We start from the raw sequence: 26,221 nt of genomic DNA, 5'->3' as shown, positions 1-26,221 counted from the left end.
TCTTTTTGTCCTACTTCAATTAGGCACCCAAGCACTCAATAAGCAACAACTATCTAAAAGATACATGTTGGGGGATATTTGTTTAGACTGGGAAAAAAAGGCATTTTTATCCGCTTAATTTTTTGGGTGTGGATTGTATACTATTTTTTTCAATTTTATGAATTTCATAATTAATAAATAGTAAGTACCTCTAATGGGCCAGTAATAGTGCTAGAACTTGGATACATAAATACAAACAATTTTTACTGCTCTTATGAAAAATTTAATTGATAAAATGGCATCTATAAATGGAGCATTCAAGAACTTCACTTTAAATAAGCCTTCTTTAATGACACTGTCACTTTAATGTGCATATGGCACCATTAAAACTCTGCATAAGTGACACTTTCTTGAAGTCTTTCTTGATTCTCCCCAGATATTAATGCCTTCTGCCATCCTCAAAAAAAAAAAAACTACTTTGTATTTTTAAGTTTGTGTATGCCAAATAAATATGTGTGCATACACACAAAGACACATGTGTGTAAATGTACATTTGTCTCCCTGAACAGTATATCAGATTCTTGAAGGGGAAAAGAGCAAGACAAAGAGACAGAGACAGAAACAATCCTTTCAATAATTTTGGAATTTTTTTTTTATCTTGAGAGAATTGGATATTTGTTATATGACTGTGTGTCAAAAGGAAGAAAGTTTGAAAATTAAGTATGAATATTGAAAAGATATTAGTAAACTGAGACTTTTTTGAAGTTACCATTAAAAGTTGCCAGTTTAAGGACAAAGAATTTAAATTCTGGCCTTCTACTTACTACTTACATGACCTTGAAGAAATAACTAAATCTCTCTGAGATTCCTTATGTAAAACCTAGAGCTGAGCATCTCTATGATTCTTTTCAGGTCTGGATCCTATGGACTAGGTAAAGCATGCTGATTCCAAAGTGAAAAGTCATTTGAAATTACATTCCACTGACCTTTAATTTTAGCCTATGATACCTACCTATATTTTCATACTAGTTAAATATCTTGGTAAACAGATGCTGAAAAGATCCTTTAATAGGAAAGTGAAAAATTGTAAAACCTGCTGTGGTGCTCAATGAAATTGTCTTTCACCTCTCTGTACTGTGGCTGAGGGAGAAATGGGAAATTATTTTATTTCTTACTACCAGTTACCCTGAAATTGAAACACCCCACTGCATTCAGTACACTCCCTAAAGGTAATTAAGAACTTGGGCATAGTGCCCAGCATAATAAAAACAGACTTAGAGCTTTTCACCAACTTTAGTCTGGGAAAAAGTACATTGAAAGTTTTATTTCTTGAATAACACAAAATGTCTATATGATTAAATGCCCCTCATTTTCTTTCCCACCACAGGGTTCACATTCATACTTTAATTGTTCCAGCTGTTTTATTTGCTAGTTGTCTAAATATTGCTATTGAATGTTCTTTCTCTTTGGATAAATCCCTTGAAATTTTATTCACAACTATATATCTTTCTCCTGAAAAACCAATTACTTTTATTCATTCAAGGAAAGGGTCAGCTGTAGTACTGTCCAGCTACGTATTAGCATGTACCTTGAATGTGCTTGTTGAATTTCAGTTTGACAAATTAAACATTTTAAAAACATTTCCACTGTAATGAGAAATGGCCAAGGGATTTATCTTAGAATAATCCTGTGACATCTTCCCCAGAATCATGAAAATGTAATTAGATGGTTTTTAATGTTCATAAATTAAGGGGTATTCTTTAAATAGAAACTCCCTCCATTGATGCATTTTGGCAACTAATTTAGATTTTTTTAGTCTTAAAGATTTTTTTGATGACAGAGTAGATAATTGACTTGTCTGCTGGTCATATAGCTTGATAGTGTTGAACTCAAACAGAGTAAATATTATATTGTCTTAGAAAAGCACAAATTAGCATGTCTATATTGTATTTTTGTTCATCTCATTAAGCATTTTACAATTACATTTTAGTATGGTTGGGACTTTACATGGGGCTTTTCTATATTTCTTATAGTCTGCTGTCCTGGAGTTTAACACTTCTGATGCATTTAATATATATTACAGGCAAGAATTAAACTTGGGATCTTCCTGAGTTCAAGGTGTCAACCATCTGTTATTCTGTCCTATCTCTCCTAATTAGCTTGTCTTCATTAATAGAACAGACTTTCATATATTTCAGTCGACTCAATGCAGTATATTTGTTCTCATAGCCTCTCCCAAATCTCCAGGTCTAAGCTGTATTACCATAATATCTCTTTGCTATTAATAAGGGACAGGTGTCATTTTTCTGCTTTTATGGTGATAAGAAAGCAGATATGGAAGACAGAGGTAGAGAAATGAAGTGACCTATCCAGGGACGTGTATGTGTGGGGGCGTCTATTTCTTTATTCTAAAAAAGGAAGAAGCATTGATGTTCATGTGCATATCTCACAGTCAATAGTCATATCTGTTTTACAAATCATTGTTTCCCTTTAATTAATGCAGCATGGATTTTTGACTAAAAGTTAAATTATTTATTTATTTTTGTTCAATATTAAATAGGAATCACATATTTGTATTTTTTCTTCAAACTGAATTTTTTTTACCAGAATAGGAGTTCTTATTAAAAAAAAAACTGACATCATCTTTAAAGTTTCTTCTAGTTCTAAAAATCTATGATTCAAAACAATCACAGAAATTCAGAATTGAAAGGGACCTTTGTGACCATTTTGTTCAAACCATTAACTACCAAACTATTCTTTCCCCAAGTGATCATCCTGCATTTGCTTGAAAACCTCGAATGGGGGGAAACTTTTCTCTGTCATGACAAAAATTCTACTTTTGGATAGCTTGAATAATCAATAATTTTTTTAATACAACACTTTCCTTTACTTCCCCTTATCTTCTGGGTTCCAGAATGGTCAGCTAAATACTGCTCTTACAATCCTACGACTTTGAAGGACCTAACTGATAAGTACTCTTTCTTATAAGCGCTCCCCTGTATACTTCCTATTTCAATCAGCCAGTAGGTATCACTTGCTTTTTGAACAAAGTAGCATAAGAAGAGTTCCCCCCAAAATCTTGGGTACATAGAGTACTGGCCTTGGAATCCAAAGGCCTGAGTTCAAATTCCACCTCAGACATTTGACCCTTATTAACTGTGTGGCTCTGGGCAAGTCACTTAGCTGATAGCCTCTCAAAAATAGTCTTGTGCATACTCTTTCACAAATACACAGGCCTTTGGGAAAGTGGGCTCTAACTGGGAAGAACATATGTGACCAAGGGATAATCTCATAATTCTGAGTTACTCATGAGTCCATTGCCAGCATTCTTCTCTGGTATTTCCCTTGAAGTACCATCAACTCTTAAGTGACTATGTTTGTGTATATGCCTATGTCCATGGTTTCCCCCAATATTTTTTTCTATGTTCCAGGCTAGATGAGTTGACTGTAACTAGTTTAGTTTCTTCAATAAAATATTCAGTGTAATAAATAGAGTTGGGGGAAGAGACGAGGAAGTATAATACTTTTTCTGAACTCATCTCACCTAATTTCTGCCTTCTTGTACAGATACAGGAGTCTGTCTACATAAAGCACTCCAAAGACTGGAGTTATTTCCCACTTTACTGCTATGCCAATGGACTAAGTCAATTTTTGAAATTCCTCTGCTCCTTAAAGTAGTCCCAGGAGTTTTATTAGCTTGCTTGGTTAGCCAATCTTACTGTTCCCCTCTGACCCAAGTAAAGAAGAGTTCACACATTGTAAAGAAATCACAGGGTGTAAACTATTTTGTTCATACCTTTAAAACTCCATCTCCAGTGGTCTCATACTTAAAAAAGCAACTTATTATTAAATTAACTATCCATGCACTTATATTACACTTTGCCTCTTTCTACTTTCCACCTATTCTGTGTATTACCCAGGAATTTCCAGATTCAAGGATATTCAGGACCTTATCAGAATCAGATCCAGATAGATGTGTTTTATGAGGATAGGGAACGAGTACTGATTTTTATTCATGGTTATATATTAAGCTTCATTTATGAGGTAAGCAGCCAAATATTCTTCATTTATAGTTATTTCATGTGCAATACATTCCCCCTACTTCTATTGAATTTGCTTTAATCCATGTATGTTTTGACCACCAAAAAAAAATTACTTAAAAAAGTTAACAGATTTCAGAAAGTTTTCTGTGTCTAAGTCTAAGGGCTACTTTGGCTTTCTTATTCCATTCTCTCCTTTTACCTTTCAAATACATCTGGGTCAGGTATATATGAATAATTTAGTTACTTGGTGGTGTTCAGCATTTATTATTAAAAGAGAAGCTTGGGATGATTGCTAGAGCCTTTTATTTATTATAAGGCTTTTGTTTTCATGTTATTGCTGTTTTCATCTTTCAAGCTATATTTAAAGATAATTTTTATTTTCTTTAACTGCTACCACCTTAGTATTGGTCTTGAAGTAGAAGAGACTACTTTCAACATCATACATCCTTATTGTAACTGTAATGAAATCCAATCAGGTAGGGGTGTTCCAACAGTTGACACAGTATCTTGAATTTACCATGTTAGACACCTTTTTAGCAGCCTATCTTTCTGAAAGGCAGGATGGTGTATTGCAAAGCTTCTTAAACTGTGAAATGTATTAGATATGTGTCAGTGATCAAGTCACTCAGGGTCTTAGTGCCCTAAGTAACTTTAAAACTATCAGATTCTTTGGAGTTGGCTGTCAGAGAACTATAAGGAATTTTTTGACATTGGTATTTAATGAGAACAATGAAATCACAGGTCTAAGCTTCTGCTTCAAGATCCAACCTTTCGTTGGTAGCAAAATTTGCTTGCTAGGTTCGTGTTAGCCCTCTCTATAGAGCAGACAAGTGATTGTTTTTGAGGACAGAACTTCAACAGAAATGGCACTAAGTGGAATATTCTTTCCCCGGGGATAATGCCAAACTGCCAGCTGAAAGGAATCATTGTTTCAATGTTCATTGAAGCAGTTTTGTAATGGACTCAAACTTTTTTTTTTTATTTCAGGGCATTTTATTTCTTTTTATATCATCTGAGAAACTGGAAACATTTCTTTTTAATGCATGATTATAAAATTTTCATGAACGAGAATACTTTTTTTCATTATCTTTGATCTACTGTCTATAACAAATGTTATTAAACGTTTGTTGACTTTTTTGCAGAAAAGGAATCGATATTTGATGAATAATAACAAAAACATGGAGTTACAGGAATCCTTTAAAAAACACATCAACAAGCACTTACGATGTACTAGGCACTATTTTGCTAAGTAGCTAAGGGTATAAAGGAAGGCAAAATCAGTCTCTACCTTCAAGGAGCTCACATTCTAATAAGAGAAACAAAATGCAAACAGATATGTACAAACAAGTGAGATACAGGATAAATTGGAGATACTCTCAGAGGAAAGGCACTATCCTTTGCTAGCATTGAGGAAACAAAAGGATCTATGTGAAGTAAATATTGCTGGCACCAAAAGAAAATGGCATATAACTTATTTAAAGCAGCCTCATGTATCATTATTAATATTATTAATTGATATTAATATTCATATTATTAAAGCTATAATGATAATTTAGAATATTTGTTAATAAATGATTAGGAAACCTCATGGGGAGTTATGTTCTTATAGACAGAAATATGTGCTTAATTCTCTAGTCACTTAAAAAGAAAAAGTTCTTAATTCATAATTTGGGGAAAGATAGTTTTGTTTTGGTTTCCTATTTCCTTTCCTCCAAATGTAATGATATCAAAGAGAACTCAGGACATAAGAAATGATACAATGATATGTGGCTAAGAGGTAGGGAGGAAATTGGGGTCAACAAATTATAGGGGAACTTAGAGACGTTGACAATTAGAACATATGATCTCTATCTTGGGATCTAGGAAATAACATATATTTGTGTTCAGTGAAAATATGTATGTCATTGATGAGAAAATGCACCAAATAATATTTGAAAGCCTATCAGTAATATTTTGGAGAATGCTTGATAAAATGTGTAACTTTTGCTAGATTTCACTAAAGTTCACTGTAGTGAACAAGTTATTTATTTTATATTCAAACATTTGTAGACATTGAAACTTTTTGCTAAAAGTGAGTGCAATAATTAGTAGCAAATCCTAGGGATTTTTGTATGGTTGAAGCCAGAGATAGCCTCTTGTCAAAGAAATCTTATCTTTCATTGTTAAAGATCACATTTCTGCTCTTATTTCCTATGTTACACCACCTTACAAATCAGGTCAATAGGCATGTTTAGTTGGTTTAAGTGGTAACAGTTACTGTTGTATCATCTGTATTTTTTGGAAACTATCCCTTAGTACTTTCCCAACATCTCTAATTAAAATGCACTTAACATTTTTATATACTTTACAGAAACACATATACTTTGTATTTCTGGTATAGATACTTAATAAATATTAGATTACTGATACTCTAATACAGTGATTTTATATTATTTTCAGGGATACAATCCAATATATTCAGTGTCGTCATAAATGGATTTCATAGATACAACACTGTAATCTCCAACATGGACATTTAGATTAAAAACAATCTAATAAATTATCATTTATTTTGAATAGTGTATATCAATTGTCTGAATCTGAAGAGGTTATGTTAATTACATAAGTAGGAACTTGAATTAACATGGGCTCATTATGTGTTTAAAAATAATAATAGTAATAATAATTGCATTTGATATATGAAATATCTGTTTGAATAAATCTTTGATGGTGTTCTTCCAAACTAACCCTTGCTAGAAAAAATATTAAATGTCAAATTAAAGTATGAATATTTTTGGTCTTTTATTATGTGATGAATGACATTTTATGTGAATTTTCATCTCAAATCCATATTGGACATAAGAAGACAATAATGACAGCTGGTGAGTTAATACTACTTCTTTTGCATTGATAATGGTGGCCTCGTTTTCTACACCTATAGAAACTCATTGTAAAATTCAGGGATTGTTGAAGATTATTCCATTTGAGTTTGAGAAATTTCTACCGAGATATGTGCCACCAAAAAGTTAGACCAGCTTCTTTGAAGTCTTTAGTCAGCATCTATTCAAAGTTCTATTCAGTGTTTCTCTTTGACCATGCCAGCAAGGTGGCCCAGCAGATAAAGCAGAAAAGTCCAAGAATCAGAAAGACTTGGAATCAAATATGGCTTTGGACATTTCCTAGCTGTGTGACCTTGAGAAGTTACTTGACCTCCATTTGCTTCAGTGTCCTCACCTATAAAACAAGGGAAATAATAGTAACTATGCCCCAGCATAGTTGTGAATATCACATGAGATAATAATTATAAAGCATTTAGCACAGTGCCTGACACATGATAAACACCATATAAAAGTGAGCTATTAAGTATTATTATATGACTCCAAGAAAAGAGCAATTAAAGAGAATAGCTTAAAAAATTATCTCATATGCACAAGAATGCACATAAATTTCCATGTTCTCCAAAAATGTCCATACTATTAATGGAGTAGAAAGGAAGAAGACAAGCATTAAGCACCTGCTCCAATGGCTCACCTACTATCCAGAAGGACATGAGTAGTATCATAATATCCTAGTCTTTTTTCTCCAAAGCCAGTGTTTTCAGCATATTACCATGATGATTTGAAATCTTAAAGAAGTCAATAGTTAATGAATATTTATTAAGCACCTAGTATGTGCTAAAAATGAGAGATACAGATAAGAAAAAGATAGTTTACCTTTAAGCAATTTACAATCTAATGAGAGAGGACAATACATAAATGAAAACTGAAGAGAGGATGAGGAACACTGGCTTGGGGCCTCAAGGGTTACATTCATGCAGGTGAAACAATCAAAATGACTTGGTGGAAAAATAATGGTACACTAGATGAAAATTTTGAGCTGACTACAATAGACAGAATGAACAGTTTTTATTGTTTTTAAATCATAAAACCTAACAGAGGCCTTGACATCTGTGGGATGCATTGATTCTTTAAATCTTGTTTGAAATATACTATTTCCTCTTTGTTTACTCTCCCAATGAATGCCTAAGCAACATTTGACATTTTTAAGAGAGGGTGGGATTATAGAATAATATACTGTGACTATTATGAAGAACAAAAATATCCTAGCATTTTCTTAGATTTGCATTGCCACCATATATACACATGTATGTACATAGTACACATAAACTTTTTTGTAGAAAAAAATCTAAATATATTGGCAGGTTTTAATGTAAAGAAATAGCCATTCATATTTTCTTTTGTTTTTATGAAAATTAAAGAGGGCGCTTGATAATTAAAAAAAAATTATAACCCAAACAATCTTCCATGCCAGCTGGCAGAAATTACTTTAGAAACCACAGGACCATTGAATAGAGGTAGAGACTAGGGAGATTTATTTTACCCCATCCTCTGCCAGCTCCAGAGATTTACAAAGAATGTCAGCCTGTTAGGAGCCCTTGGCATTGTTTCTCATTGTACTATTTTGGATTCTGCGACCTTGGCTCAGTATTGTTGTCTCTGTGCATTTCCACCCTCTCCCCCCTCCCGTCTCTGTGTGTGTATGTGTGTGTCTCTGAATCTATCTCAGAATGTCTTTGTCTGTCTGTCTCCCTGTTTCAGTTTTTCTCTCTGTGTGTGTCCTTCTTTTTCTCTGGTTCTGTCTCTCTCTGTGTCTCTGATTCTGTCTCTGTCTCTGTCTGTCTCTGTCTCTCTCTGTCTGTCTGTCTCTCTCTCTGTCTCTCTGTTTCTCTCTCTCTGTCTCTCTCTCTCTCTCTCTGTCTCTCTCTCTCTCTCTCTCTCTCTCTCTGTCTCTGTCTCTCTCTCTCTCTCTCTCTCTCTCTCTCTCTCTCTCTGTCTCTCTGTCTCTCTGTCTCTCTCTCTCTATGAATCTGTTTCATCATCTGTCTGTGTGTCTATGATTCTCCTTTCCTCCTCGAAACCTGTTCTCTCCCCCTTCTTATAGGATTGAACAGGAATAACAACCCTTACAGGTTCTCTACTCACTTCCTAGATATATTCAAAAGACTCCTCCTTTGTTATTTGTAGAAGACCTTTGGATTATTTAGAAAGATGTGAAGATTGTTAAAACAAATGTATTGCTTCCTTAGAACATGAAGAAGCTAGTTTTATGTCATACTTCACTGTATATTTGCAAGCTGACTTGTGGATAATTTTCCCTGATACCCAGTCACCCCTGACAAAAAATCAAAAATGCAGCAGTATATTTGATGTAGTACTGGTCTGATCGGATAAATAAAATCTTATGCTTCTATTTATAAATACATTTATTTGAGGAATAGATATCACTAAGATGGGTCTTAATTCTTATAGTCATTATCTTTGAACTTTAGGAATTGCAAGAATTATAGGAAGTTAGAAAGTCATTAATGCTTCCCAGCTATTTTCTTTATTTTTTTCCTTTTTAATTGACTCAGCTACTTTCTGGCAAAAAAAAAATCTTGTTCAAATGCTTGAATTTGCTCTCTGTGTTCTCAAAGGTACATTGAAATGTGACAGATGGAAGCACAATAGTAACTGTGCTGAGTGAAGAGTGACTCAGACACATGCAAACCAGAAAGTAGCCAAAAAGTTCCCCATTATTGAGAAAAAAAGGCCCATGGAGACTCATTAGCTGTTAGAGAGTGTGTTTGATTACTGTGCCCTTGATATTCATACTGCCAGGTGCTAGCTGAACAATTCTATTGCCATTGAGATGGGATAAGGTGTTTCACCCTTTCACAATGAGTACTGCCCTCTTCACTAGCACTTTTGGCAGAAAGTTTCTGTGACTCCTCTTATGTAGTTACTTGTGGCCAAAACTTACTTGGAAAACAAATTTTATCAATGACAGGTGGTGGTGATGTCACAAGACCTTACCAAAAACAAAACCAAAAAATTTACCCCCCCCCCACAATAACCGATCAGTAAACATTATTTGTTGAATTGAATTAAAAGATAAAATTTCTTTCTAATCTATATAGGACAAATAGTCGATTAAAACATGAATTCTGGAGCCAAATTTCTTTAAATGGATTAAATCTTTCCTTTAGTTAATGAATTCAAAACTCTGGTTAAGATTTACAGACCTCCTGTAAATTAAATTGCTAATTTGTTAACACTTAATTGGACTGCACATTGAGAAATTATGTCTTCCAATATGTTCCAACTTTTATTGATTTTACTTTTATAAAATCTCATATATATACCCCTTTCTCTCCTCTCACACTATCATAACTTTCTTATTTCATAATTTCATAAATTTCTTTCATGAGAATTTCATAGATTTTTATTTCATTTACAATAGAGTCCTGGTTCCTCACTTCATGTCTGAACTATTACAATAGTGTCTCTCATTCTCTTGTCTTTATTCTAGTCCATCCTCCACTCAACTGTCAAAATGATCTTTCTAAAGTACAAATTTATTGATGTATCTTATTCAATAAGCTGCAGTGCTTTCTTATCACAATCAGGATTAAATATAAAATATCATGTTTGGCTTTCAAAGTTCTTCCTAACCTGGTCCTTCTACCTTCCCAGTTTTCTTACACCTCCTTATTCATTCGCATGAACTTGCTATTCCCTTCACAAAACATTCCATCTCCTGACATTTATTTTCAGGGACTGTCCCTTGTAACTAGAATCCTGTCCTTCCTCACCTCCAATCCCTGGTTTCCCTGCCTTCCCTAAAATCCCTTCCCTCCCTAAAATCCCATCTTCTACAAGAAGCCTTTTCCAAACTCCACTTAATGCTAATGCCTTTCCTCTATTCACTATTTCATATATGTCCATACACACATGACATATAACATATACAAGCTATTTTATTTTATATTAAAACTAATTTAAATTATGAATTTGAGAACAGGCACTGTCTTCTAATATGTGTGTGTGTATATGTGTGTTCAGCTTTTAGCACAGTACCTGGCACACAGTATATAATCAACTACAAAAAATGCTAATTGACTGACTGACTTAAAGCTTCTGGAGAGCAAGGACCCATATCTTATCTAGATTTTCTTTTGTCCTTAAAATGTCAGGGAATAATAAAATACCAGAAAAATGAACCATGTCATTCAACAAATATTTATTTAATTAGTTGAATTGAATTGGATTGTTATGGGTTATTAATTATACAAGAGAGTAAAAACAATTCTTCCTTATTTATTAGTTTACATATCATTTACTGAAGGACTAGAATTATACTTGTACAGACACATTATAATACATATAGGAAAACAAAAATGTTTCTCCTATTGAGGATATCAGTATCTTTATCTTCATATTAATAAAGCCCATGATTCACTCTTTAAGGATGCCTTTTGGTAGCTTTTTCGTTTGTTTTTTCTCTCTGTTTATAATGTCCAAGTTCATCTATGTCAGAAGAGAAATTTCTCACAAAATCTAGCTCACAGGTATTTGGTCCATCGATTCAGTTAGCCAAATCTTATGCTGGTGTTTGAATTTACTAAACTCTCTCTTCTCTACCAACTTTATGCTCCAGCCTTGGTAATTTGTGTACCTGTATTTTCTTACTGGACAGCAAATAGCCATAGTGGCTGGTGGCAGACAGGGAGTGGGAGTATGGGAGGAAAGGACTCCCTTCTTACCAGGTGGTAGATGACTATGGGATGGAGGGATTCCTTTCTTGGTAGCTGGCAAGTAGCCATTGCAGCTGCAGGGAATGGGGACTTGTTCCCAGCATCCCAAATTCCAACTTGGAACAGTTTCCTTAACAAACAATGCTACAAATGATGGTTGAGTTTCCAGGCCAGCCCACAGGAAAAAAAAAATCTAATCCACACTGTAGCTGAAATACAAGACTATTTTAGAAATGGTACTATTTCCATTTACACTGTAGATTAAATAGATTTTTGTAGGCTAGCCTGGAAACAGCTACTGTTTATAACATTGCTTCTGTTAAACTACTTGCAGATGAACTTTTGGAACATAACTAGTTTGTAAACTGGGGATTTCCCAAATAGGGAAGTAAACAATAAGGAAGAAATAAACAGTTAAGTAATTTTGATGGATTATTCAAGATAAACCAGACTCTTTTTGCTAATAATGGGAAGAAAAAAGAATAAATGAATTGGAGATAGAATTTGGCTTCTAACTTATCAACATGTCTTTTTCTTACATTAATATTTTCAGACTCTTAGAAATATTCAACTTTGATAGTATCTGTATTTTCTCCAGAGATCAGATTTCATGTTTTATTGTGTAAGTTCCAGAGTGATTTCTGACTTGTTCTTTTTGTACCTCTTTTCCCTATTTCAAAAATGAAATTTAATAGGAATTGTCAGAATAAATGAAAATATTCCATATGTTGGCTGGTTGCAAAGTCAATCACTCTGTATATCTTTTAGGGATCTACAATCTTTTAATGACACCTTTCTACTGGAATTAACACAATAGAAGCACAGGAGATAAAGATTTATGTAGATGTATAGAGAAGAGTGACTCAGAGTCTAAGTTATACTATGACTATGTCCCAGAAATGTCTGGAATGCCTAACTTTTCTTCTTGTTAGGGCATGACCAATGAACTGGTAGAAATGAAGAAAATTGGAGCTTTCAGGAAACATTCACACTTTATTATGTGACGATTTATGGCAGTTCCACATGCCTTTGAATGTCAAATCTATCTGAGATAACAACATTATACCTGACTATAGGAAGGTTGTGATCTATAATGAGTGAAGTGAATACCTACACTGTTGAACTGATAGTGAATTACTGATCTCTAAATTTCTATTCAGCATCTCTTCATGGCTTAGAAAGGACCCTGAATTCTTGAAGTCTATTAAGAAAAAGCACAAATTCTACCACATTTTACCAACCTACAAACTATTTGTCTGTAGGCTAAGCCATGGACTATATGTCTGTTGTCAGAAGTTCAGTTTGGCTAAGTGTGAAAACGCTGAAGAGTTAACCACCTTTCTTTTTTTTTTTTTCTTTTTTAGTCACACCAAGTCCTGCGTTTAGGAGCAGTTTACTAAAGTATAGAAAGGTTGAAAGGAGTAACCATACTAATAAATCCCAGATTCTTAAAATACTATAGAAAGGAGTGATAGGAGAACATTTGAATGGGAAAATGTTGATGGTGGTATTGCTCTGATGCAATATAGTAAAGTCAGTGTTGCCTGTTACTGATCAGGGATGGATAAAACTGTCAATGTATAGCAACAAGGTGCTTCAATGGAAGTGTTAGTAAATCTTAAGTTTCAAATTATATTTATGTTTGAAAGTTTTTATATGTTTCAGTGACCTTGAAATCTAAATATCAGTGACTATATTCAGTGGAGTTCTTTGAACGTAAAACAGCTTGAATAAGATAGATGGTTTTTCAGAATTTCAAAAATATGATTCAGTTCCTTACATAAACCAAGAACTCATCACCTCTTGGCTGGACTGTTTTAGTAATCTAATTGGTTTCCCACCTTCATGTCTTTTCCTGTTTTAATTTATCTCATACCTAGCTATTCGTGATTTTCCTAAATTTAAGTTCTGACCATGTGATCCTCCCCCATTTAGTGAGATCTGGTGACTTCCTATTAGTCTATAAACATTTATTCAGTACCAACTATACTTCAGGTACTGCAGAAAATGTTCAGGATAAAAATAAAGGCAGAAAATAATCTCTGCTCTCAAGGAGTTTATAGTCTAATGAGGGAAACAACATGAAAACAAATATGTACTGTAATGCTAAATATGTGTTAGAAATAATCAATAGAGGAAATCCCTAATTTTAAGAGGGATTTGTAAAGGATTCCTATGGAAGATTAGATTTTAGATGGGATTTGAAGGAAGCCAGAGAAGTTAACAGGTAGAAATGAGGAACCAGACCTTTCCATTCATGTGGAACAACCATTGAAAATGCCTGAATTGGAAGATGGTGCACCTTGTATGAGGAACAACAAGGAAGCCAGTGTTATCCTTCATTTAGTAAACACAATGATTTTCCTAAATCTAAGATCTGACCATGTCAGCATCCCATATTTTCTTCCCCTCACTCCCACTCAGGATCAACTATAAAATTCTTTGTCTTTTAAAACCCTTCACAGCTTTTCCCCTTCCTGTCTTCCACATCTTACACTTTACTGTACTCCACACACTTGTGATTTTGATGTTTCAGTAGCAAACCCAAAACTCCATTCTCTAACTCCACATCTTTGCACTGGCTTTCTCCATGCTTGGAATGTTCTCCCTACTTACCACTGTCTTTTAAGTTCCCTGACTTCCTGACCTAGCTCAAATCCCATCTCCTTCAAAAACTACTTTGTGCTGCTCCCTCTCAGCCTCAATCTATTCTGAATATATCTTATTTCTACATAGTTTTCACCCCCTTAGGCCATTGTGTTGTTTATTTTTATTTTTATAATTTTCAAATATATGCAAAGATAATTTTTAACATTCACCTTGCAAAACACGGTGCTCCAAATTTTTCTCCCTCCTTCTGTTATGCCCTCCTCTAGACTGAAAATAATCCAATATAGGTTAAACACGTGCAATTCTTCTCAACATTTCCACATGCATCATCCTGTGCAAGAAAAAAATCAGATCAAAAGGGGAAAAATAAGAAGGAAAAAAACAATCAAGTAAATAACAACAACAAAAAAGAGGTTAAAATACTATAGTGTGATCCAATTTCAATACCCATAGTTTTCTCTCTGAATGCAGATGAGTCTTTACATCACAAATCTATTTCAATTGATCAGAATCACCTCATTGTTGAAAAGAGCCATGTCCAACACAGTTGATCATCACATAATCTTGTGCACAATGCTCTCTTGACTCTTCTCACTTCACTCAGCATCAGTTCATATAAGTCTCTTCAGGCCTTTATGAAATCTTCCTACTGATTGTTTCTTACAGAACAATAATATTCCATTACAGTCACATAACACAACTTATTCAGCCATTCCTAAACTGATGAGCATCCACTCAGTTTCCATTTTCTTGCCACTATACAAAGGGCTTCCACAAATATTTTTGCACATGTGGGTCCTTTTCTCTTTTTTATGCTCTTTTTGGGATACAGACCTAGTATCTCTACGTAGTTATAAGTTTTCTCCACCCTGAGTTTATAAGCTTCTTGAAGAAAGGCAGTGCTTCTGCCTTCCTTTGTAGCCACAGCATGTAGTACAGCCCTGGCACATAGTGAGCACTTAATTGATGTTTCTTGAATGACTGCTTTTATCAATCACTTCATATGTCTCTCATTAACCTACTAATTTGTCTGCTCCAAGTTGTATGTTTCCTTGTTGCCAACATTCTCAATAAAACTGAATGTACTTCACAATCCATTGTTCAACTGTTAGCAGCACAATTACAGAGCTTGTTGCACTAGAAATGTCCTGCAAGATTCTGATCTTATTATAATGCCCTTTGGGAAGAATGTTTGAAAGTTTTAATAAATTTATTATCATTAGGAAATATCATTAGAAACCACAGGAGAGATTTATTTCCCTCATATTAGATACTATATAATTTCTGGTAAGGTTCTCAAAGACTGTGATTGCTATCTACTATTTGTTACTATTTCTAAATGAATAAATTTGAAGGGTATTAGTTATCGGAATTCCCTAGGACATCTACAGAAGAAATACCAATGAAAACTTAAAGATAGAAATAGCAAATTATAGAACACTATATTTGTTATTGAGGGACAGGTTGGTATAGCAGATAGTCTCCTACCTGGCTAGAGTAAGGAATAATGGGGATCAGGTCCTGCTTCTAATATATGATGGGTTTTTGATCCTAGGCAAGTGACACAGGCATCAGTCTCACACTTTAAATTGCATAGAAAGTATTCATCTGAATTGGCAGGAATTTTCTCAACCAGAATGTTTTATATCAATGAAATTACAGATCCTGCCCTCCCTTCCAGAAAAAGAATTCTTCTGGATTAAGGAAAAAGAAAAGCAAAGATTCTTAAGTTTTATATGTATGTATGTATATATAAAATCTGATTCCTTTGGTATAGTGTTATACTATGAAAACAAAATTGATTTTAAGTTGTTGTGATGGACTTTTATTCCTCTTAGAATATTATATTTGCCCTAACTAAGAGATCATCAATAGATAAGTAATTTTAATCCCAATTACTACATTTGGTAGTGGTATTTTCTTTCTAGTTTGTGACAGCATATTAGTGAGCTAGTAATTTTTTCATAATGAGCATTTATTCTTTGAGTATCTCTGTTTAATTTAGGTAATTGTCAAAACTGTTAAGTTGGATAATTAGAATTATGAACTTTATTGGTAAGGGTCCTGACTGGTGTAAATACAGTCATCTCCCTCAGAGCCCAGGATATTATTGTAACAGAATATGAAGAAAACCAAACAAGGATTACTTTTGAGGAACATGGACTCATTGTAGTGGGAAGCCATGATAGACTACCAGCAGCCAATATCATGGGGTAGTAGATTTTGCATATGGAAAAGACATTTGTGTTAATCTAGACTAAATCTAATTTTGCAGATGAGGAAACTGAGCTCAAGAGAAATTATATGACTTGTCCAATGGCTATGCTACCAATATGGTGCAAACACAAAATCCAAAGCCAAGCCTCTGGATTGCAACTCCAACAGTCTTTTCACTACATTATAATAGCTTTATCATGATTTCATTACGAGAAGAACTTTTAAGTTTCTAAAATTCTTTTAAAATTCAGAAGCATGCTTAAAAGCAAGAAACTTAGAGTTAGAAAGGATACTTGAAATCATCTAGTTAAGCAAAACTCATATTGCAAATGAGGAACCTGAGGTTCAAATAGTTGTTTTGCCCAAAATCTCACTGCAGATCTATATTCCAAATCTTTACTATCTTGTTTCTAAAACTCATCCCAGGAGAGCTCATTTAAGAAGTATTCTTACAGCATTTTGCTAAATGTGTCCAGCTTGGTAAGTATGAAGGGAAGGGTGATGCTACATTGAGAAAACTAAACTTACTTCCATAGATTGTCCCCAACCCTGTGCTTAACTGTTGGGATGAATACTAGGCAGTCTTTCAAGACTATTAGGGGCAGACAAATCTCTAGGTATTCTTTAAAGAAAATATAGAAAAATTTTGTTTTGCTTTTTAGAGCAATTCTTCTAATATAAATAGAAACCCCTTCTCCCAAAAAATTAGAGATTGTACCCAACAAACAAACAAACAAAAAAAAAACAGCTTTAATCGATTTAAACTTACAATTGGATTCCTTGTGCTTCATGCTCTATTATTCACTCTACTAATATTGTACCCATTTCTAATCTGATAATTGTATATTTTTGAACAATTAAATTGTATGTTTTTGAACATTTTTGTTATTATTTTGAGGGAAGTAGAATAAATCTAGAAAAGCCATTTAATAAACCAAAATGGTGAAATGTTTTTTCTACTGAGTGTTCCTATCAGAAACTTAATAAAATAAATATCAATAGCCCTTTCCAGTCTCCTGATTTTTTCCCTTGTAAATTGTAAAAATCTAATAATAACTTATGCACAGTGGAAGTTTATATATTTTAATTGTCCTACTAAAAGATGGCTTATGAAATGCAGACATGTAATCCTTTTCTGAATGAAAGAATCAGGGAAAATTTTCCAGGATTTACTAAACACATGCTTTTCTGATTTTTCTTTTTCTTTTGTAATGGGAAGAAAAGCAAGTGTCGGGACAGGAGATCAAATGCTGGCAATTTTGAGATGCTGCTGCGTTAAGCTGCCCCCAAGCTGGAGGGCCTTTCTATTGAATGAAATCTATTTAGATTTATGTTTAAGGTATTGTTAAGAGAGGAGCACAAAGTCTTGACCTGTGTGTTTGAAATGACAGATGTTCACTGTGCGGAGAGACCCTGAGGGTACCCTAAATCTTCAATGTTTCTGGATCTTTTCTTTGATTAAAAAGTTAGCTAGAAAAAACATGCAGTACTATTTGCATAGCAGCTGTTCCTAGTGCTGCCTCTGGAAACACCTTCTAAAATAAAAAGTAATACAACTACCAGAGGTTTTTGCTCTCACTAAAGGAGAAAGATATCATCTTTTTTTCCCTTTAGAATTTATTTTCTAATAATGATCTTTGATAAATGGAAGAAGCACCAAAAATGGACATTTCTTATTATCATTATAATATGGAAACATGTTGCCTGGCTTCTTTTTATTTGATAAAGCCAAGAGGAAGCACATCTCTAATGACTCCCTATTCATTCTTCTCCACTAGCTAGTTGTCATGGAGCTCATGTTAAAATTTTTGTATGGTTATGTAACATGTAAAAATAAAATAAAAAAGCTATTTGGGCTATGCCAGAGGACTTCAGATAATAGTGATAGTTGACATTTACTTATTTAGCCCTTTGAGGCTCTTGGGAGCATAGCATCAAAATTGGAAGGGACCCTAGGGATCATTTAGTTCAAGTCACATATTTTAATGACTGAGGCATTGAGATCTATATAGATTAGATAAAATATCTATTAAGTGCTTCATATGTGACAGACACTGTAAGTGCCAAGAAAATAGCAGTCACTTCTTTTTTAGCCAGAAATCCTGAGGGTCTTCCCCTGCCAGATATATTTATTTATTTAGATTTTTTTCCTTCCTTTCCTTTCCCTTCCCTTCTTTTCTCTTTCTTTCCCCCCTTCCCTTTCCTTTTCTTTCCTTCTTCCTCTTTTTTTCTTTCCTTCTTCCTCTTTCTTTCTTTTTCTTTCCTTCTTCCTCTTTCTTTCTTTTTCTTTCTTTTTTTCTTCCTTCCTTCCTTCCTTGCTTTCTTTGTTTCTTTCTTCTTTTTTCTTTCTCTCTTCCTTCTTTTCTTTCTCTTTCATTATTTTTTGTCTAGGCAAAAGAAGCCATTCTTTGCCTCATTTAGCCTTAATTACTAAATGGATGTTGCTTCAGTCAAACTGAAACTTATTAAAGACCTGACCTTAAAAAGGCCAAGATTTTCATTGCATGAAGAGCCATCTCCAGTATCTTGAGCTATATCTTGCCACTAGTTCCAGATAGCTCTAGAAGGAAAAGGGAGGCAGTCCTCCCTCACTTAAATCCATTTCACTTGCATGTTGTGGCATCACCTCCCTGATGTCATGCTTCCTCTTTGAGAACAAAGGACAAAAAACAAGTGCCAGGAATATAAGCACAAGCAGAAAGAAAGGCAGCCTTTATCCTCTAGGAGCTTACATTCTAATGGAGGTAAGACAGCAGGTAAAGGCACATTGGAAAACTGAGGAGGAGAAAAGATAACTGTATGGGACAAGATGGAAAGGCCTGGAGAGTTGGGAGAGTCAAATCAAAGGTCTTAAATCATAACAAGGCAAACAGCATGTACACAAATAGGTACATAAAAGAAATAATGTAACCTAAGAGAGGAAAAAAAGGATCTGGGGAATGAGGAAAGGCCATCCACATAAAGCAACACTTTAGCTGAATCTTGAACAAAGAGGCTGAAATGAGGATAGATTATTTAGGCTGGACAATAGCCAGTGCTAATGCAACAAAAGATGCTGTGTTGTATACAAGAAAGAGAAAATGGGCCAGTATAGTTGAATCATAGAATATGTGGAAGGGAATAATATATAAAAAGACTCAAAATTTAAGACAAGACAAATTTGTAATGAGCATTAAATGCCCAGCAGAGAAGATTATATTTTATCCTTGAGGCAATAGGAAGCCACTGAATTTATTTAAAAGAATGATGTGAACAGACCAATCCTTTAGGAAATGACAATAGGAGCTATTTGGAGGATGGGTTGCAGTGAAGAAAGATTTAATGCCAGGAGCTCAAGTAGGAAGCTGTTTTAATGATCTAGATGGAACGGTGATAAGTGACTGAACTAGAACTGTTGGTATGTGAATGGAGAGGAGAGGAAGTATACAAAAGAGAATCAAATTATAAGATTTGGCAGCTGGTTGGCTATGTGGGACAAGCAGTACATAAAGAGGGAGTTAAGGTTGACACTATAATTATGAGGCTGAGTGACTGGAAAGATAGTGGCACCATGGACAGAGAGATAAAAATTCAGAAAAGGATTACATTTGGAGGTAAAAACAATGAGGTCTGTTTCAAAGATGTTCATTTTAAGATGGCTTTCAATCTGAACATCTTCCTAAAGACAAATGATGATTCAGGGTTGGAAGTCAGGAGACAGACTAAACCTGGATATAGATGTGGAAAAAAATTACATAGACATGATAATTGAACCTCTGGCAGTTAATGAGAATACCAAGTAAATAAATAGAAAGGACCCAAGATAGAGCTGTGGGGTAAATCCACAGTTAATAAGTGTAATGTGAATAATAATTCAGCAAAGAAGACCAATGATCCAATGGGTAGAAAAAGATCCAAGAGAAAGCTGTGTGCTAAAAAAGCCAAAAGGGAAGAGAATATCCAGAAATAGCTTGTAGACAGCAATGCCATGTATCACAGACAGGTGAAGAACTGAGAAAATGCCATTAGTGTTTGCAAATAAGAAATTATTGGCAATTTTGGAGAAAATAGATCCTTTTTTGTCAAAGGGGAGAGAAAGGTTGGGGGGAAAGTGGAGGAAATATATGTAAGTTGTTTTTTTAAGGTGCTTAGCTGGGAGAAAAGAGATATAACTAGCAGGGATGCTAGGGTCTAGTGAACATTCTTATTTTTAAAATGGGGAAGATTTAGTAGGTAACTGGGAAGAAAATAGCATATAAAGAGGTATTGAAAATTAGATATGAGACGATAGTGGAGATAAGTTTTTGGAGAACATGAGAGGAGATAGGATTAAAGGAGAATGTGAAGAAGGACTGGCTTTGGAAACCTCATAATCGTAGCCTGGATTGCAAGAGGAGACAGTAGGGAATAACAGAGAAATATGAGATTAAGTATGAGGAACTCAACTGAGAAGGGAGGGAAAGGATGCCATGGAAGGTTTGAAATAAAATTGAATTTGCCTAAGGTCATACAGGTAGCAAGTAGTATAGCTAAGACTTGTACTCAGTTTTTTACTATATAACCCAAGTTTATTCCATTATATCACATTGCTATATAATCCTGATTATGCAGGGCTCTCAAAATAGATTGAATCTCACAAATGCTCAGTAGAGGGCTCCTCTTTTAGTTCATTTTAGTTATGGGTAGTTGACATGTAGCAGCCTTGCTCTTATTTGTAGCTCTTTATGTTGTTCTATGTAATTCATAGCAAATGTTCTTATCACCTCCTTTTACTACTCCTGAAACTACCAACAAATGGCAACCAATGTTTTCTTTTTTGTCTGGTTCTTTTTGCAAGGTAATTCTTCACACCCCATACCATTCAGCCAGGGGAAATTATTCTTTTTCAGGGGTAGCCATATTACCATTTCAGAAAGAAATATTCCAAAAAACTTTCCACAAGTCATTTTTGCTTGTCACATAGAGTCAGACAAGAGACTACAATTTGGGGAACTTCCATATTCATTCTGTATCTGATAATTTTTTTTAATCTCATAAAAATTCACTTAGGAACTGGAACATTCTGCTTCATTCCTCTCTAGTTGGGCGATAATGGATCTCTTGGGGACAATTATGTACTATTGTTCAAATTATCCTAGGTGATAATTCACCACAATTCAGATGAAGGTATTTAGGTGTTTCAGAGGGAAAATTGCTCTACTCTCTTGGTTAATTTGCTTACCAGGAAAGGAGAGAGAAAAGTAGTACAAGTCTTAGATGTATAATCACCTGATTGCACATTGCCCATTTCTCATGTTTTTGCAAGATCTGGACAACAAGCAAGCTATTCTGCAATGAGCCATCATTTGCTAACTAATTCAAGAAGCTATAAGACCCAACATCTTTTCCTTTACACACATGTACATATGAATAGTGATATGTACACCTATACATAGACCTCTCTCAATATATCTTTCTAGTTTTTGCTCAGTCTCTCTCTTTCTCTCTCTGTCCCTCTCTCTCTCTGTGTCTCTCACTGTTTTTGTCTGTCTGTATGTCTCTCTCAGTCTCTCTGTTTGTCTCTGTCCCTTTCTGTCTTTCTCTCTCCCTTTCCTCTTTTCCTCCCTTTCCTTCTTTTTCCTCTGCCCTTCATTACTCATCATTCATTTAATTACATCCAATTTCTTCTTTACATATACACACACTTCATCAATCTCAATCTATGATCTTCTCTTTCTCACAATTAATACTGGTTGCTTCAGGGAAACATGTTTTCTGTCTCTTATACCCTGCTTCTCTGCTATTTCTTTTCCCTTTTCTCCTCCTTTTCTTTATTTCATTTGGGTAGCCAAAAGGGGCAGTACTGACAGCTGTTAAATGTAAATTTATATTTATAACATACCTGTGTAATGGAAAAGAAAGATCATTTAAGTTCAAAGTGAATTTAGACATTCAGAACCACTTCCAACAGTAGATTCACAGAATGTATCACTTTCTTTTGTTTTTCATTGAAAACATATATTATTTTAACCACATCTTAGTTTTTTTTAAGGTTTTTGTGAGTTAGCCTTGGAACTTAAGCATCATTTTAATGACTTACTTTTTCATATTGGCTAAAAGATTTCAAATTCAAAATATCAGAATGACCGATGCAATCTTTTTAAATTGGTGATTTCTTGTAATTACACATTTTTTTCTTATCACAATTAAAAGTCTCAGTGATACTTGTGTGTTGCCTTTGTCTGTTAAGAAGCAAAGGGCATGCCTAATTTCCATAACAAGTAAAGTGTGTGTGTGTGTGTGTGTGTGTGTGTGTGTTTGTATGTGAGCAGAAAGAGTAGGAAGAGTAAATGAAAGGCTCATTTTACTTCACAGAACCCCTCAATAAAATTTAGTGATCTGTGTTAAACTGCAAGATGCTAATGGAGATTAATAGATTTCTTAGATTTTCATGAAAGAAATTTATTTCTGACTTTAATTTTAGGAAAAGAGATGTATCAATCCAAATTAAACACTGACCATCTCAGGGTCAATAGTAGTGTGAAAAAATACCCCCCAAAAAGTCTATAAATGTGCTCTGATTAAAGATTCAGACATCTTCTTGTTTTAATTTTTTAAAAGTTAAAACTTCATTCAAAAGAAGTGCTAATCCACTAAATACAGAATTACTAAGAACATATCTTTTGACTTGCATGCTAAAACATAAGCATTAGGACTGATTTCATTTAAAAATCATTACTTACATAAAATATATGAAAAGGTTTGAAAAATCAAACAAATCTAATTTTAGGTATAGACTCTAGATTTCCAAATGAAGTTTGGAAAGAATATGAGCATGAAGTTCTAAAGTTCTACAGTTGTTGGATGAGTATAAACTTTAGTGGGGGGAAAAAAAGCATTTGTGTGGGATTCAAGAACTCTGGGGTTTAAATCTTCCTTTGCCATTGACTTACTCTGAAAGCTTAAGCAAACATGTTAACTTGTCAGGGGACTCAGTTTTCTCATCTGTAAATTAATAATTGGTCTGGATGACTTCCAAGTTGCCTTAGTACTTTGTCATTCTTTGTGACATTTTAACTTTGTAAATAAATCAATTATTTCCTAGCAAAAGTTTTTTTTTCCCCCACAGCGTTCAGGGAGCATTTTTCAATGCTTTATGGTAGAAGGCTATAAGCATTTACATAATGCTTACTATATGCCATGCACTGCACTGGTCAGGGTTACACAGTAAACAAATGAGCCTGAATTTGAGCTAGATCTTCCTTACTCTATGCTCAGTGCTCTATCCATTGTGCCATCTAGCTACTTGCTTAGACTACAAAGAAGGAATGACAAAATCCTTATCCTCAATGAGCTTACATTTCATTGGAGAAATGAAACATTGATATAGCTGTGAGTAGAAGAAAATTTCAGGGGAAGTTCTTGGTGCATAAAGAAAGATTTCAAATAGGAGGCTTTCCTTGAAATAGGCCTTGAGAAAGGGAATGTATGCTAGGCATGGGGAATAGGCATGCAGAAACACAGGTATAGGAAATGTAATCTTGAGTTCAGAGAATAAGTTCACCATTTTGACTAGAACATAGAGTGAAGAGGAGTTATATGAAATAGTTGTAATGTGAAATAGCTCAGTCTACAACTGAGTTGAAAAGTGTTTTAAATTTTAAATTGAGTTTGTAGTTTGTTCTAAAACTAATGCTACTATGCTATCAAAGATTCTTCAACAGGGTTACAATATGGTCAGATTTGTGACATAGGAAGATAATGTTGATAGTTCCATGGAAGGTAAGGGAGGAAGGGGAGAAAGAAAATAATACCAACTAGGAAGCTGTTGCAATAGTCCAGATGAAAAGTAATAAGAGCTTAACTTATTTACCTAGGGCAGTTGACCTAGGGATGATAAGAGGATGGATATAAGAGATGTTGTGGAAATAGAATGCATGCCACTTGGTCATTGGCTAGATGAAGGAATTGGTGGAAAGTTAAAGATTAAACATACCTCTGAGACTGATAATATGAAATGATTGGAAGATAGGGAGTACCCCTGTCAGAGGCACTTTAACAAAACTAAAAAGTTGATAATGCAGTTTCAGAAATTGTATGGTTATCATGTGCTAAATATTATCCATAGATTCTCTATATATTCCATTCAACTAATTAGATTAATGGGTTGTTTTTTATGTTTTCTTTTAGATACCATTAATCTGATCCAAGATCTCCTGTGACTTTCAGCTGAAAGAGAGGTAGGTAATAGTTTAATCTACAATTAAATAAAAAAATATCACAAATCACATAATTGGTCATTTAAAATTCTAAATATGGAAAGATTATTTTCATAAGTAATAGAAAAATGGACTTAGGAAGGAGAGGCAAAACACTTCATGGCTTATGATTACTGCTGATAGATTTACACATTTAAAATGTACAGATGTTTATTTTTACAGCTCAAATAATTTCTCATACATTAAATATTTTTGTTTTACCTAAAACATTAACATCATTATATATGGTAATTATAAAAAGATCAATTCTGGCAATGACATATATATGTGAATATCTTCTGCTTTCTGTGAAGATGGATTTGTATACTAGTATTCCAGGAGAAAGAATTTGAAAGAGTGTTTACTGAAGGAGAAAACATCACTTTTTTGAAATTACCAAATGTCTAACATGGTTGTTTCTCTTATTATATAGAGAATCAGTCAGTCAGTCATAAACATTTATTTAAGTACTGTACTGTGTACCAGGCAATATGCTAAGCACTAGGAAAACAAAATAAGAGGAAAGATGACTGTTTAATAGAGGCGACAGCATACAAATAATTATATACAAAAAAGATATACAAAGGTTTCCATATCTATATCTATATCTATATCTATATAGATATATGTATGTACTGGAAACACACTATGTACTGGAGTATATATTACATATACTATATATAAACTAGAAATAAGCAGAAAGGGGAAGGTACCAGAATTAAGAGACTGGGAAAGATTTCTGCAGAAAGTAGGATTTTAACTGTCTTGAACTTGTTCCATTTTCCTAGCTTTGAAAATAAGAACAAAAAAGTTTGCCTGATAATACTTTTCCTTAGCATCCTTATTCCCAGAAAGTACTCACAAGTACCAAAGTAAATGAACCAGAACTCTTCACCCACCAGAATTCTGACATAAATGCCACCCAAATTAAAAGAGTAGCTATAATGCCAACTGAGAAGGTCAAAAAATATCATTCTAACAAACCAACAAATAAACTCAACCATTAACATTTTCTGCATGTGCATGAGTTATTCGGTTTCATCTTGTAGCTTGAGGTTAGTATCTATGCAAAACATATTTTCTGCTAAGAAAGACTTGTATTGAAAAGCACCTTGTCAGTTACAGTTACAAATTCATCAGGAGAGCTTTCCATTTGGCTTATATATTTTTCACATGTATCAAAAATGTAAGGTTTGGTAATCCAGCCAAAATATCTGAGCTCAGTGTGCTAGAACAATATAGAAGACATCCATGTGAATAGTCTTTAGGCTTGTTATGTTACTTTTTCCTTCTGATGAATACAAAAGTAAACTTTATCTCTAAATAAATTACATTTCCATTAGCAAAAGGATTTTAGAGATATGATATAGAAGAATGAAGTATGGCCTTTTAGAATCAGGAGGGCCCATTGTTCAAATTTGACCTCTTAACACATATTAGCAGCATGACCACAAACAAGTCATCAGTTAACCACTTTGAACCTCAGTTTTATCATCTGCAATACAAGAATAATAATGTTTATGGTGGTAGACTTACTGGAGTGTTATGAAGGTCACATGAAATATTATCAAGTGCCAAGTATTTACAATTACAGTTATAAT

At 34.0% G+C, this 26,221-nt stretch overlaps 1 protein-coding gene across 2 annotated transcripts in view; it reads left to right on the top strand.

Annotated features, from left to right (window-relative positions):
- Positions 1-26,221, top strand: part of MAP2 (microtubule associated protein 2) — a 356,866-nt gene that overhangs the window by 70,700 nt on the left and 259,945 nt on the right. For both annotated transcript variants that reach the window (XM_031958144.1, XM_031958143.1), the window contains exon 2: positions 24,553-24,602. The gene's annotated coding sequence lies outside the window, so the exon portion shown is untranslated. The remainder of the gene's footprint in view (positions 1-24,552; positions 24,603-26,221) is intronic.

This window comes from Sarcophilus harrisii, chromosome 3 (assembly GCF_902635505.1).
Source record: "Sarcophilus harrisii chromosome 3, mSarHar1.11, whole genome shotgun sequence".
NCBI classification, from domain to species: Eukaryota; Metazoa; Chordata; class Mammalia; order Dasyuromorphia; family Dasyuridae; genus Sarcophilus; species Sarcophilus harrisii.
The sequence above is the reverse complement of the archived record's forward strand: the minus strand, read 5'-3'. Positions and strand labels throughout refer to the sequence as shown.